This window comes from Puntigrus tetrazona, chromosome 9 (assembly GCF_018831695.1).
Source record: "Puntigrus tetrazona isolate hp1 chromosome 9, ASM1883169v1, whole genome shotgun sequence".
Lineage (NCBI taxonomy): Eukaryota > Metazoa > Chordata > Actinopteri > Cypriniformes > Cyprinidae > Puntigrus > Puntigrus tetrazona.
In genome coordinates, this window is record NC_056707.1 from 1,218,540 (window position 1) to 1,229,482 (window position 10,943).

General features: G+C 36.9%; 1 pseudogene; it reads left to right on the top strand.

Annotated features, from left to right (window-relative positions):
• The window catches only part of LOC122351444, a 33,917-nt pseudogene extending 25,809 nt beyond the window's left edge, over positions 1-8,108 (top strand).
• Positions 8,109-10,943: the final 2,835 nt, after the last annotated feature.

Consider the following 10,943-nt stretch of genomic DNA (forward strand, 5'->3'; position numbering starts at 1 on the left):
TTAGGATCTTATCAGCTTGTAACACTCCAAAGAGAAAGGAAAACTTCACATCATACGACTCCTCTAAACCCTGTTAAACTGGAAAAATGAATTGCCTGCATTAACATGCTAATGACTGCAATATTAAAGAGCGGTTTAAAGAATAGCTTCGAGCAGCTGAAAAGTTTTTTTTTTCTCATTCACTAAGAAAATTTGTTTTTACATTGTTATGCAGTAAGTGTTCTACATTATTGGAACAACCTATATTATTGCTTAAATTGTCTTGATATTAAAGTGCTTTTCCATGACGTCAAAATTACCCTCTCTACCAATAAATCAAATCAGAGCTGTAATTCAAAGCTGTAATAACTGACTGTGCAGTGATTTTGTGTTGCTACAGAAACCTGAGTTCAGCCGGAGAAGAAGCCAGAAAATATATGCGCTCCTGCGAGGGACTCGTAGACTCACTACTGTACGTCATCAAAGCCTGTGTCAGCACCTCTGATTTTGACAGCAAGGTAGGCACCAGAAGACACACATACTCACTCAAACACACAAACTCACACTTCGACATCATGTTCAATCAGTGAAGCCTGTCTGTCTCTCAGATTGTGGAAAACTGTATTTGCATCCTGAGGAATCTCTCCTATCGGCTGGAGCTGGAAATGTCACCCTCCTGGCTGACAGCCAATCAGGAGCTTGACGGATTAATGGGGTCAGAGTCACCCAAAAAAGAGGCAGATTACAGCTGCTGGGGGAGGAAGAGGAGGAAAAGAAGAATTTACTCGAAGAGCAGGTGAGACTAACAGCGTTACAGAACCAAAAAGGGTTTATCAGCACTTTAAAGTAACTTTTTGAACAGGATGAACAGTCAACTGATAACTTTTTTTTTCTCTTAGTGGGATGGTGTCGGACCAATCCCTGGTTTCTCAAAGTCTCCTAAAGGTGCTGAAATGTTGTGGCACCCATCTGTAGTGAAGCCCTATCTTACCCTGTTAGCTGAGAGCTCAAACCCAGCCACTCTAGAGGGCTCCGCCGGGTCACTCCAGAATCTCTCCGCAGGGAAACTGGAAGGTGTGTAATTGAATTGAATAAAGGCATAATTATGGTACAGTCTGTGTCCATATAATTGTTTTGACATGAAATAAACCGCAGTAAGCATTAAATAACATATATACTAAGATATAAAGTCACTTTTTGAGTTTATAAATGTAAAAAAAAGCCACAACTTTTTTCAAATAAATGTAAAATAAAACATGTAATATTTAGTTTAGCTATTGTTTTTTTTAGGTGGTATATATTCAGTCTGTATCGTGTTATGCATTTAGGGGGAAAGTGCTCAAATCCTTTCTTTCTTTTCTAAAGAAACTTGCAAATTGTCGTATTGTGAAACTGTCATTTATATACACCCTCCAAAAGTGGTGGGACAGTGAGGCCAGTTCCTGTTTGCTGTTGATTGAAAACATTTTGACTGGAGTTTGACATCAAAGGATGAATATCATACAAGAGATTTGCATACCAGCTATTATTTTTAGGTATTTACATCTGGATCTTACAAACAACACCTTTTGTTTGAACAACACCCATTTTTCATGTGAGCAAAATTATTGGAACAGATAGAATTAACATAGATCTAAATGAATAAGACTTAATATTTAGTTGCTGATCATTTGCTTTCAATAACTAAATAAATAAAAACATCAAGCATGTGACCCATTGACTTCACCAACGTTTTGCATTCTTCTTTTCAATGCATTTCCAGGCTTTTAACGCAGCCTCTTGTTGTGTTTTGTTTACCCCCTCCAGTCTCTTTATTTTAGCAGGTAAAGGGCATGCTCTATGGGGTTTAGTCTGGAGATTGACTTGGCCAGTCTAATTTTCCAACTCCTTCCAACTTTCCACTCCACAGTTTTGTAATCCATTCGGCCGATCTCTGGGTCTGGCAACAGCACTTTTAGCTTAGCTTAACATAGATCATTGTATCCATTTAGACCAGTAGCATTGCGTTCAAAAAGAGTTTCAATATTTTTCCTAATAAAAATAATCTGTGGAAAATAGTCCCCAGCTTGCCTTTGACACACTGCCTTTGCAAGCAAGTGGGCCTGGCTGTTTTCAGGTGCTGTGTGACCTGTGCTTTGTGTTTTAATCTGTTTTAATGACTTCTCTCTAAAGGTTTGTCTATGAGTAGATGGAGAGTGAGAAAATGTATTTTTTTTGTGACACAGACTCAGAAAACACTTATTAGTAAATAATTCAAATATTTTCCCCAGACAGAGTAATTAATTTTGCTGAGGCTTTGTGGCAAAACTATTGCATGTGGAACTCTTCAGCTGCTGCAAGATACTGAACACAGTTGAGTCGTTCTCAGTCTCTCTTGTGTTTTTTCCACCATTGGTGCTCAACAATTTTTTCATCACTCATTGATGGATGTCTAAAATATAAAAATAAGGAGAAGCCGTAAACACAACCTGAACTGTGATGTGAAAATTGGCCTAGGTGGCGTAAAAAAGTTGGGGTTCATCAGGCCTGTGTTTTAATTGCAGGGCTCTACATTTTTAAATTGATTATTGCCTATAGATTAACACTAAAAAGCTGTCACTCTTTTCTTCATCATGATCTCTCAAAGTTCTGTTACAAATGAAGCTCACACTGCACAATTAGGTAATATATCATTAACGTTGTGTATACACGTATAATGAAAGGATTCAATTGTATAACTTAGCATGGAACAAAAACTGGCATGTAGCCTTTAGATATGAGAGAAATCAGCCTCGACCCGGGTGAAAGCCTTGAAGTCCTTCTTAGTCCTTCCTTAAATATGTACAATTTCTCATTTGGTAAGATAATTTATTAGATTTTCTTCAACTCAAAAATATTAATTTAATCTATATGGGTTACAGTGATAAAATTAAATATTGCAGGTTAGCAATTCACAATTGGTTGGTTTTTGTTTTGTTTTTTTACCCATAGACAGCTCTCTGGTTTACATGTTGATTACACCTCTTAACTACAAATTAAGTTTAAACGGGCAAAAACCCAAATCTGAAACTGAGCATAGATTTTCGGTGCTAAGTATTGATTGAATAATTATTGTGATAGGACATATCTGGGCAACAAAATTCACCTGTCACATGTTCTAATACTTTTGTTCACATAAAAAATTGGTGGGTTCAAACAAAGGGTGCTATCTTCCAAGTTGTGTGTCAGATCCAGATGTAAATACCTGGAAATAAAAGCTGACATTTAAATATCTTGTTTGATATGCATATTTTCATGTCAAACTCAGATGTTTTCAGCATTTCAGTTATAAGCATTTGATCTGATTGTGTCTGTAGTTTGCAGCATATATTCGTGCAGCGGTGCGTAAGGAGAAAGGTTTGCCTATTCTGGTGGAACTACTGCGCATGGATAATGACAGAGTGGTGTGCTCCATTGCCACAGCACTCAGAAACATGGCCCTGGACGTGAGGAATAAAGAACTGATCGGTGAGAGTAGATAAACCAAGATAAACATGTAATATATTTTACTCATCTTATTACCTTTATTTTTATGCTTTATACAAAACCAATTGTGTCAAAATTGCTTCACAGCCTTACACATGACAATAGTGTAAATAATACAAACAAAAAACTAAAAAATCCATCATCCATCTCAGACTTATGTTCTTCTCAGACTATGCTCTTCCCTGAGTTCTTTCTACACATGCTGTTTGCAGTTTCAATGTAAAGAAGCCCAAGCATGTTGATTGATGTTGGTTGTGTTTCAGGAAATACGCCATGCGGGACCTGGTGAACCGTTTACCGGGGGGAAACACTACACAGCTGTCGGATGATACGGTGGCGGCAATCTGTTGCACGCTGCATGAGGTCACCAGAAGAAACATGGAGAACGCTAAAGCCCTGGCAGATGCGGGTGGCATTGAAAAACTTGTTAACATTACCAGGGGCAAAGGAGAAAGGTAAGCCACTGTTGTGAATGCAAAACAAACAAACTTTGATGCTTATTCATCTTTGTCATATAGACTTTCGATACTTCACCAGTGCATACACATACTTTCTCTATCTTCACTTGTCTAAATCAGTGGCTCTGCACATTTTTTGTTTTGCACATGCGTTCACAGCAGATACTCTATGAAGGTGGTGAAGGCGGCCTCTCAGGTGCTGAACATGCTGTGGCAGTACAGAGATCTGCGCACCATCTTTAAGAAGGTGAGCGGCAGCACAGTAAGGCTACAGCTGCTCCACATCAGGGCTGTCTGTGAGCTTATTTCTTCCTGTGTTTGAGCAGGATGGCTGGAATCAGAATCACTTCCTGACTCCTGTATCTACTCTGGAGAGAGAGCGCTTCAAGTCGCAGCCCATTCTACCATCGACCACACTACAGATGTCCCCTGTGCACCACACAGGTTACATGTCACACAGTTACACACAAACATATTTTTATTGTTCATTAAGAAACTAAACAAAGACTAACTTATGGCAGTTGGTTGATGGAGGTCTTATTTTAATATGATTGTTGAAAATCAGCTAAACATTCTGTGTATGTCAAGCATCAGTGGATCAGGACAAACTCTGAATTTATTATACTATTAGAAAACTATTTTTGGCATTATTGGTGATTTGATTGCACAGGCACTACTGGAAGAGAGCTAAACCAGAGTCATGTCATGTCACTTGGCAGCACCTTTGAAACACCTCTCAGGCATTCAAGGGCAATTCCTTTTAACCAGTAGATTCCAATCACTTTGAAACATCAAATTCTCCAAAACTGTTCAAAGCTTACAAGTAAATTTCATATTTGATATCACTAATGAAATCTGACAACTGTCTTATAAATGCCATAAATTGACAGGTTTCGCATTAGATCCATGTATTCAAGAAGAGAGAATGTCCAACATATACAGATGCATCTCAATAAGTGAAATACTCAAAAAATTGTAATACTTTATAAGACCAATTTAAAAAAATTGAATTTAGTGAATTGTTGGCCTTCTGGAAAGTATGTTTATTTACTGTACATGTACTGAATACTTGGTAGGGGCTCCTTTTGCTTTAATTACTGCCTCAATTCAGCGTGGCATGAAGGTGTTCGGCTCTGCTGAGGTGGTATGGAAGCCCAGGTTTCTTTGACAGTGGCCTTCAGCTCGTCTGCATTTTTTGGTCTCTTGTTTCTCATCTTGCTCTTGAAAATACCTTAGAAGGTCTGATGAGTTTGCTGGCCATTGAAGAACACCAAAACCATGGTCATTTACCCAACGTTTGGTGCTTTTGGCAATGTGGGCAATCTTCAAAAAACTGGTCAGCAGAAGGAAGCATGAAGTCCTCCAAAAAATGTTGGTAAAAGGGGTCAGTCACATTGATTTTCAAAAAACACAATGGACCAACACCAGCAAAACATTGCACCCCAAATCATCACAGACTGTAGAAACTTAACACTGGACTTCAAGCAATTTGGGCCATGAGCTTCTCCACCCTTTCTCCAGACTCTAGGACCTTGGTTTCCAAATGAAATACAAAACTTGCTCTCATCTGAAAAAAAAAACTTTGGACCACTGGGCAGCTGTCCAGTTCTTTCTCCTTAACCTGGGTAAGATGCCTTTGACGTTGTCTGTGGTTCAGGAGTGGCTTAACAAGAGGAATATGACAACTGTAGCCAAATTACTTCACACGTCTGTGTGTGGTGACTCTTGATGACTTGACCCCTGCCTCAGTCCATTACTTGTGAAGTTCACTCAAATTCTTCAATCAATCGATTTTGCTTGACAATCCTCATAAGACTGTGGTTCTCTCGGTTGGTTGTGCATCTTTTTCTTCCACACTTTTTCCTTCCACTTAACTTTCTGTTAACAGGCTTGGAAACAGCACTTTGTGAACAGCTAGCTTCTTTGACAATGAATGTTTGTGTCTTACCCTCCTTGTGAAGGGTGTAAATCATTGTCTTCTAGACAACTGTCAGATCTGCAGTCTTCCCCATGATTGTGTAGCCTAGTGAACCAAACTGAGAGACCATTTTTAATTTCTCAGGAAACCTTTGCAGTTGTTTTTAGTTGATTAGCTCATTGGCATGTCACCATATTCAAATGTTTTGATTACATTCAAAAATCACTGGCTAAAATACTAGTAAATATAAAAACAGAAAAATTAATAAATTTAAAGGCGAAACTGAAGCTTAGCCTACCTCTCTCATTCTGCATGAATTCAAATGTTTCCATGTTCACAAAGTATCAGGAACGGGCTAAATAATAATTTTGCATCTAGTGTAAACTAAGTTAAGTGCAATGTCAGTTTAGCAAAAATGTGTTGTATGTGTCCATGTTCTACACTATCCTACCTTTTTTGTTGGTTTCAATCACACAAAAAGCAGCATATTACCAGCTATCCATTTTCACATGTAATGCTTGGCAGTTTGAAATTATCCTCAGTTAAACTAATAGATACCTGTAATTATCGACCTTTTTCATGCCATTTTTAAAATGCGGATGGCTTTAAAATAATAAAAAATCTAACAATGAATATTTGAGGCCAATACATCGCTGTGCCCATTTATTTGTTTTTAAATGAACTGTATTTGTTTGTTTTAGCAGGCAGCACATTATCATCTCCGCCATGCTGGGCATCAAAGAACACTCTGATCATCACCCGAAGACACAAACTATGCAATTTTATAATTACCAAGGAGAAAATGGCATCAGTAAAACAAAACTATAGGTATGAGAACTTCCTTCAACAAAGGTGACTGTTAACTTTACAAGCCAATTCATGAGTCCATAATGATTTCTATTAAAATTGTATTTAATGTAGTCCCCAAAGCTAAAACTTGTCTGAATGCTATTTCCTTAAGCTAAAATTGATCTGCCTAATTCAAACTGATTTTTTTAAGCATCTGCAAAGGCTTCTCAGTGTTACACTTCCCTGAGCAGAGAGGGGTCAAGACGAGAACAGGTGAGGCCGCTGAACTCAACTTACCATCATTGCAACTACAATTTTCCATTTCTATTGAATTCTCATTACTGTAATTCACTAGCATTTTGAACAATAATTTTATTCTAGACTGCAAATGTGTTAGTTCAAATGATGTAAAATACTGTTTTAGCTACTTTATACAATATCTATCTATCTATACTGTGTTTAATGTAGTGTCTTAATTCAGTCACTTATGATGTTCCACTTGGTTTAGGATACTGCCTTATGAGGTGGGTTAACCTGGTTAATAAATATGAGCTTTTGTAGACTGCCCTGTTGACTGTCTATGACCAGATTGTTTTGTTTGTGTGCAGAAGGTGTATCGAACTGATGAAACAGGCCACAGAAACCATGATACTTACCGCACATACCTGCATTCACCTCATGCCTACGAGGACTCCTATCTAGAAAAGATGGTGCACTATTCTCCTGTTGATTACAGCCAGACACATGGCTTCAGGACCACAAGCAACTATGTGGATTTTTACTCTTCCACCAGGAGACCGTTACACCACAGTGAACATTACCAAGGATCCCCCGATTCCTGGGTATAGAACCTCAGCTTACAAGCTGAGAACACAGAAATGCACATGGGAACACATTGTGATGAAATGTGAGAAGTGGATGCAAAGCATATGAATGTGATCAAGAATGTCTGGCAGAATGTTGGTTTAATGGCAATAAAAAATGAATCATGAACTCTGTACGTATGGGACCAGGGGTGCAAAAAGTGCAGTGCAGGAGAGTTGAGTTCCTACCCTGCTTTAGCACACATACCATAGTATTCCAATAAACCTAAGGATTGTATTAGCTGGATCAAATGTGTTTAATTAAGGTTGAAGCTGAACTCTCCAGAATCTGAGATTTGCACCCCTGGTGATGCGCTGAGGAAAAATAAATTCTTAGGGCATCTAACCATGAACTTCAGTTTGTCAAAAAAAATGAATAAATGAATAAGGATTAAATGTATATGAAGGATTTCAGAGGGAGCATTGTACCTGTTGTTGTTGAGATTGTTAATGCTATGGAGTCTTGTACATATTGTTCATTTACTTTTAGAATTATTGGAAATAGCTGCCATGTGGTTTATGCTTTACTACACTGGTAAAAGCTCATGTCGTTAAATCTTACAGACCTAAGTAAATAAACATTACATCAGTTCTAAATGATTAAAATCATTCTTGCTTTTTTTAAATTATGTGTTACTATGACAGTATTGTGCGTCAATTTAACATAGCAGAAATCCTGAAAAGGGCAAAACTGTTCATGTCTAAAAAACTAAAAAAAATCTATTGGGAGAAGCCAGGCTCAGTTGGGGCCAGTTCTCCTCTGACCAGACGCCCAGCACTTAACTTCCAGTTCAATTTTTAAATGCAGCTGTGTCAGATTGTGTAAAGGACTTATTGTGTTTGTGTGTGTGTGCATCTGGATTCGGTGATCTGTCCGCAGAGCACATCTAGGTGTTCTGGTCTCTGATGAACGTAATCTCTATGTGCTGATCTACCATGTAATCTGGATAAGAACTGACTAATATTAGCGTAGATGCCACTCTTTTTACAATGTCACAAATACATCAGATTTTAACATCAGTGTTCCCGGTTACAGCCGATCTAATTAATGCAGCCTAGCAATCCTTAAACGGATTTGAATAATAAAAGCATATTAGTGTGTTATGTGTGGGTTAGGTTAAAAAAGATGTGCCTTTCATCTAGATTTAAACTGACAGAGTGTGTCTGCTTCCTGAACAGTGTTAGGGAGTTTGTTCCAGAGTTTAGGTGCTAGATAGGAAAAGGATCTGCCGCCCGCAGTCGATTTTGATATTCTAGGTATTATCAAATTATCAAATCTGATCTTTGATAGGGAGCCAATGCAGTGTTGACAGAACCGGGCTAATATGATCATACTTCCTAGTTCTGTTAAGGACTCTAGCTGCTGTGTTTTGGACATTTGTTTGGACATTTGGACACAAGTTTGTTCATTAAGCATGCCGAACAACCACCCAATAAAGCATTACAAGAATCTAACCTAGAGGTCATAAATGCATGAATTAACATTTCTGCATTAGACGTTGAAAGCATAGGTCGTAATTTGGATATATTTTTAAGATGGAAAAACAGTTTTATAGATGAAGAAAAGATTGCTGTCAAACAGCACACCTAGGTTCCTAACTGATGAAGAAGGATTAACAAAGCAGCCATTGTGTTAGACTGTGTTCTAGATTATTACATGTGGTGTTTTTAGGTCCAATAATTATTTTTCTCGAAATTTAGCATTAAGAAGTTATTCGTCATCCAATTTTTTATATTGACAATGCATTCTATTAGTTTCTCAATTTGGTTTATGCATTCTGTTAGTTTCTCAATTACAGCTAAGTATCATCAGCATAACAGTGAAAGCTAACACCATGTCTCCTGATAATATCTACCAAAGGTAACATGTAAAGTGTGAAAAGTAACAGTGCTAGTACTGAGCCTTGAGGAACTCCATATTTCACTTGTGAACGATATGATACCTCCTCCTTTACTGCTACAAACTGATGGTGGTCAGATAGATATGATTTGAACCATGCTAAGGCACTTCTAGTTTTCTAGTCTATCCAAGAGAATGTTGTGATCGATAGTATCGAATTCTGCGCTAAGATCTAATAGCACTAACAACCATGATCAGATGATAGAAGCAGGTCATTACTAATTAGAGATTAGAGATTGGTCTGTAATTTACAGTCTTTTTTTTTTTTTTAAGTCTTTGGGGTCATGATGTGGTTTCTTAATGAGAGGCTTAACTACTGCCAGTTTGAAGTTTTAGGGGACATATTGGATGATTCAGACAAAAACATGTTAAAAGGGAAGAAAACGTTTATTTGAGAGTTATTAGAAGTATTCCTTTACCATTCCTTAATATTCCACTATCATTCCCAAGGTTTGGATCTATAGGCAAAACAGATTTTGTTGACATGAAGTGTTATAATAAGCTTATCATAAATTGCCTCGCTCAGGAAAGCTATCCTGTTCCAATAAGTAGGAAATACATTTTCAGCATATAAATAGGAAATCAGTTAATGAATTGAGATGCAAGTATTTGTTATGTCCTTCTCCATCAAAATAAAAAGCAGTGCACTTTAAAATTTTGTATGATATTTGTCCTGCTAAGGAATTTCTAAGATTAATTGTATTTCTTTTTTTCTTTTTTTTCAATTCTGCAATAATGATGTAGAAACTGTAGAGCAACTACTTTTTTATTATTATCTCGTTTTGGACTGAAGTATGTTTTAGGCATATTTTTGGACTGACGTGTTTTATAGGTATATTTTATTAAGAAAATATGCATATTTTGTTCTATTAAGATTATGTTGAAATCGCAAAAAAAAAAAAGAAAAATAATAAATAAATATTGTGTCAACAGGTTACAAGCAATATTATGAATTAAATTCAACAGATACTAATGTAAAATAAGATGCTTACAAATAATACACAATTAATAAAATAGCACAAAAACATTAAGTAAAACTTAAACAAAAGAAGAAATAAACCCAAAACATAGAGATTAGAGATTGGTCTGTAATTTACAGTCTTTTTTTTTAAGTCTTTGGGGTCATGATGTGGTTTCTTAATAAGAGGTTTAACTACTGCCAGTTTGAAGTTTTAGGGAACATATCCTAATGACAATGATGAATTAATAATGGTCAAAATAGGATCTAAGACTTCTGGAAGCAAATCTTTTAATAGTTTAGATGGAATAGGGTCTAGCATAGACCTTGTTGCTGGTTTAGATGATTTAACAAGTTTATACAATTCTTCTTCTCCTGTAATAGAGAAAGAGTGTAATTTTTCCTCAGGAGATCTATAGCTCACTAACTGATGTGAAACTGTAGTTGACGGCTGCATAGTTACAATTTTATCTCTGATAGTATCAATCTTGGATGTAGTTCAGTCATTACTGCTATACTCTTGGGGAATGTAAGCACCTGTTGATACTTAATTTTTTGTTAATTTGGTCACTGT